The sequence below is a fragment of the Lampris incognitus genome, chromosome 1 (assembly GCF_029633865.1).
Source record: "Lampris incognitus isolate fLamInc1 chromosome 1, fLamInc1.hap2, whole genome shotgun sequence".
In the NCBI taxonomy this organism is placed as follows: Eukaryota; Metazoa; Chordata; class Actinopteri; order Lampriformes; family Lampridae; genus Lampris; species Lampris incognitus.
In genome coordinates, this window is record NC_079211.1 from 133,694,510 (window position 1) to 133,699,894 (window position 5,385).

The window sequence follows — 5,385 nt, forward strand, 5'->3', positions numbered from 1 at the left end:
AATTAGACCAACAAAATAATGCCTCTTTATCACTAAAAAAAAACCATGTCTCAGATATGTATATTTTATCTGACCACCAGGATATGCTTTGCTCGTCTCCCCCCAAGCCCTTTCCACACCTTGGACCCTGACCCTTCCAGTGACATCTGGCGTTCTTAATAGCTTCCTACCTGTCCTGTAGGCTTAGGACAAACATTAGAGGTGGCGTGAGCTAGCTTCCGTCCATTCTCTGATAAATCAAACACTGCTTCCATTGCTTCAGATGTCTGCTGAATGGAGTAGACGGGGACCTGCTGGCACAAGGGGGGGGGGTGTCATAAATCACTTCATAATGGATCATTTAGGAAGTCAATAAATGGACAGGGAGAATCCCACAACAGAGCAGACTGCACAATGGGCCCCATGCCTGTTATCACCTAACGTGTGTCCTCTCTGGCCCTGGAGGGCAGAGGTCAGCGTGCTTTTGTGGTCGGACATGATCCATTTTCAGTTGTGCATACGTGCGTTTCTGTGCACATGGGTCTTTGGTTGTGCGCCTATGAGTCAGTGTGCAATTGCAGATGTGCTGCTCCGCTCCATGTATACGCGTGCGTGTGCGTGCATGCATGCATGTGAATATGCGGTGTGTGTGTGTGTGGGTGATGTCACAACCCCTGTGTCTAAATCATTCTGGGTGTGTTCATGGGGGATAAGATTACAAGGCATGGGACGACGTCGAGCCTGCTGGTTTAAAGAACATAACTGGACTACAAAGAATGATGCCCAAGTGCCTAGCACATGCTCGTCTTCACAGCCGGGTTGCTTTTATTTGTTGAATTGGATGCATTTTGACATGAATCTATCAAGGGACTCTCTGCGGTGTTGATACGTGTTTTATGTTCCACATAAAATTACCACCTGGGATGTCACACCCAATGTAAAGTGCAGTACCTTTTGGTCAGAGAGAAAGCCTGGGGAAAATCTGAAACATGTACGCTGTTGTGCAGGCCGAGGTTTCTGATTGGTCTACCTGACTTGTTTTTTCAATAACTGTCCCCAGATACAGCAGGCAGGCGAGGCGCGGCTGCAGAAATGTACACAGAGGTAAAACAAACCGAGCGAGGCCCTGATAGGCCTGTCACAACAGATGTTCCAGATGCAGCTGAGTGTCAATTGATGCCTCGGGTTGCATTATCATCCATCCTCCACCTCCTCATACTTCAATGGCAAGTCCTTGGCACCCTGTCTTCTGGAGCTGAAGACATCTGGGCATATTCAGTATTCAGCAATTTGACTGGGCCCTTGCAGGTTTCGCCCCTCGCCTGACATGAATGATAGATGCGTATATTATAGTCCAAAATAGCATAGGTCTGTTGAAAGCATGCCAGAACCTATTTAGGTGCTTGTGTAGAAAGGTAATGTAGATGATATTTTCCAGCACAGGCCTCGCACTGGTCATACATGAGGGATTTGCTGAGTTGCAATTCCCTTTATCTCCTCTGGCAGGCGCAATTTCTTTGATGGGCAAGTCAAGGCAAATTTTATTTGTATAGCCCTGAATCACAATTCAGTCCCGGAGGCCTTTACAATTACATTACAATCTCCAATACATATAAAAGGAATAGGTGTAAATGCATGACACCCCATGTCCTTAGACTGGAGGCGGAGCATCGGAGGGGGAATCCCTTTCAGGACAAATGGATATCCAATAGGTGCAAGTAAGCAGTAACAATTTTCCAATAACCATTGAATAAGGCACTAAAAATGAATGCATAGCATATCCTTGCGAATCAGTGCAGAATATATAATGATATATACATAATAGCGTTGATAGGTTGAGAAAGAGTTCAGTATTTTATTACAAGCTTTAGAGGTCTGTTTCTCAAACTCATGCAGTGGAGCTCTGCAGTCACAACGATTTGTTACTGCAATTTGCAGTATTTGATGACACTTTCTCTCCGACATGTTATACTGCATGACCCTTTTCCTCACCTACTGACCCACATCCGGTTAGCAGATGAGCAATTGTTGTTGTTTTACTACGGGCGTAATGGTATGTGCTATATTTTGCTTTTAGTAAGCTTAATCTCCCGTGGGTTAAACTAGGCCAATTTTAAGTGGGGGGGGTAGCGATCTGATTTTATTTTTCATCAAACTAATAAAAGAAAGATCCCCCCCCCCATCGGTTTATAATAATGCCCATCATGGCCGCCGCCGCCGTCAGTGTTGCCAGTGTTGTCAGCGTTGCCATGGGAACTTTACTTTTCACAGACCATGTGACATTTATTTCATTATTTCATTTAGAAGACTTGGGTAACTTGCGCTGTAATACGTGCTACAGCCATCATGTAGCTTTAGTATATTTAAAATAGTCGTGATGTCGTTTATTTTAATTGTTTTACCCTAAAAAAAGTATGAATATACTTTCTCTTTACTTAAAATGTATCAGTATTTCCACAACAATATATTTCAAATAAAAGTAACTCAGATGATTTGAGTAGTTGTGTCTATGCGATTGCTGTGTTCATGAAATGTAATAAAAGTGAGTTAAGTTCAATCTCATGTGCAGGTGAGTTAGTACATGTACCAAGAAAATTAAGTTTACCTAGCTAAGTAACATCAGTAGTGTTAGTTAAGTTAATTTTGTTGGGTTCATGTTGAGTAACGTTACAGTGTTAATTCTATTTTTTTTACGTAAAGCCTTGAGGTTGACTCAACTCAAAAAGCCCAGTGCAACCTCTTACCTCGCTTTTTCAAAGTGACAGAAACGTATTCCTCTGTCGAGTGTATAATGAAAACCTAATTGTGTGCAGTGAATAATCTGATTGCATCTGTCGCGATATATGAAGGCGTTGGTCTTTATCAGCGAGCTGGGTCCGGATTGACTCGGCGCGTTGCTTCCGCGATTTGAGAGCCCGTGCACGACTCCCGCGGCGGTGCGCGTGCGCTGTGCTGGAGCGGCGGACAGTAGGCACGTTCCTCTCGGCCGAAACGGCCCAGAGGAAGAAGACGTGTCGACGCATCGGCTCAAATATCCTCAAGCCGGACTTGAAATCACCGGTGAGATATGGACATAAAAACAAGAATATCAGTATTGTACAGCAGCTGGTCGTATTTCTGACTTTTAGTTCCCCAATTTCTACCGTTAAGTGATCCAGACAAGTTGCTTGACTCGGCTGCTGCTGAGACCCCATTCATGACGCTAACGGCGTCCCATTTAGGCGTTATAATTGTGATAATGGCCTTAAACGGGGTTCATGCTTCTCGGCCGCCTTGTAGGGTTTTGGGTTGACCAACAATGGTATTTAAAAAAAAAACCTGTGGGAAACTGTTAGATTGCAGTGATATGACCCATAATTATACTGATGGACTAGTTCACATTCAAACATACAATAACCACACAGAACAAAGACGGGAAGATGTCTGACTCCGTTATCTAACACGTACACCACGTCGTGCTCGGTGAGAAAGTGGAACCTATGTGACGTCCATCTTTGAGATTCTCACATTAGCCCGCCTACATTTCTATCATCATCATCATTGGTGCGACCATTTTTTCCTATTATAATAATAATTATAATAATAAATATACACAATTATTCTGTCTTCATTTCCTATAACGATAATACGCTTTTTGTTAGGACTTCTACTTAAATAGAAATGATACAACCAATTAGTCGTCGTTTAAATAAGTGGGACGTTATTTAACCTTTGACCCCTTTACAAGTCATTAACAGTCAGAGGTCAGACATCCTTTTCCCATCTCCGAGGAGAAAAACACACTTCTTTTTTACTTTTTTAAATGAATCATTAGGATGCGTTTCCTTTCGTATCGTGACAATCTCAAATCCCAAAGCAGAGGGGTTTGTCTTTCCAGTTGGATTAACCTTGGCTACAAAGCATTTCCGGTCGACTTCAAACGGGCACGGGGCTCGAGGGCTTTTCGTCGTTCCCGAAATATCACACAACCGTCCCACTAGCAGTGAGGAATCATATCCTCGTCGAAGGGCAAAACGTCAACGTTTTTCTTCCTGTTGGTGTGGAAAAGTGACCACCTGACAAATGTAAAAAACCTCAACGTCATTTATTTTTATATATTGTTTTTTAGTTCGTCTATTTCATTTCTTATGCTGGGGGGCGTATAGGCTGCATCGTCTACATGTTTGTGGAAGTCAAATGCTAATGATGGAATATGAAATCGTTCGCGTGTATTGTGATTTCTCTATTTCGTGTTGCAGTTCACGATTTTAAAAGTCCCTGTTTCTGTTCGGAAGGTACGCTGCAAAATAACGCGGTGCTTCTTGAGCGCAGTTCAGTCGTCGGTTCGCAGAGTCTGGGGTACTGGAGGACCGCAGTGCACACGTCCACAGACTGACAGGGCTCATTTACTTTGAGTTTGCGCATAGGAAATATAGTGCGTGCGTGCGTGCATTTTTCTTAGAACCGGGTGCAGGTCTCAACATTTGACTTGTTCTGCATTTTGAGAACAGTTCATTGTTTAGGCCGTCCTGCGTCCGCGCATGCGTGGGTGCGCGTGCGTGCATTTTTTCCCCGTAGAACCGGGTGCAGGTCTCGACATTTGACTTGTTGTGCATTTTGAGCACAGTTCGGTGTTAAGGCAGTCCTCACTACATCGCCCGCCATCCCTAATTTCAACAGGCTGGAGAAAACCTGAACAATACAACCAGTGAAAGGAGCGTTTTCTCCACCACGTGCTCTATAATAGCAGACAGCAATTCGAATAGAAGATCAGCAGGAGGAAAAAAAAACTTTTTTTATGAATAACCAGTATTTAATGTTTATTTTACAGATACAGAGCAGTCATTCTGCTTCATTTATTCGTGTCGAATCGCTGCAAGTCAGTGCCATGGTACAAGCTTCTCAGAGCGGCTCAAGATGTTCAGAACATTTCAAAATCAAATCCTTTTTTTCCCTTCCCCCCTCCAAAAAAAACTAAAACATTTTGATGTGTTTCAACACCCTCTCTGACGAGCTCAACATGCAAAAATCTCATCTACATAGAAGTCTGGTGGACTATAATGACATATGGCTTTTTTGAAAGCAAGAAAACAAGGAAATTCAAAAAGTGCATCCAACACAAAAAAGGAAAAAAAAGAATTAAATTCCAGTCTGTAATCATAATTATCATCCAGGTTAAAGAGAGGTCGCTCCTGTATCTTCCATTTGCTGGCTCCACATCTGCACTGCACCAAGTGAGTGAAGCCCCGGTATCCAGCCATCCGTGTTTGTGTTCAAAGGCCGAGGCAGACCTTGCAGGGCTCAGAGAGTGGGCCCGTACTTCCTGCAAAGATGCATTCCCTTAAAATAAATATGGCAGGTCTTTGTTAGTTTTTTCTTTTTGTTTTGTTGTTGTTGTTGTTGTTGTTGTTGGGTTTTCAGGGGTAT

The 5,385-nt window shown here is 43.2% G+C and overlaps 1 protein-coding gene across 1 annotated transcript in view; it reads right to left on the reverse strand.

Moving 5' to 3' along the window:
- Window positions 1-4,756: 4,756 nt before the first annotated feature.
- The window catches only part of tbx1 (T-box transcription factor 1), a 9,770-nt gene continuing 9,141 nt past the window's right edge, over window positions 4,757-5,385 (reverse strand). Inside the window, 1 exon segment of the mRNA XM_056275023.1 lies at window positions 4,757-5,385. This exon segment is cut by the window's right edge and continues 520 nt beyond it. The gene's annotated coding sequence lies outside the window, so the exon portion shown is untranslated.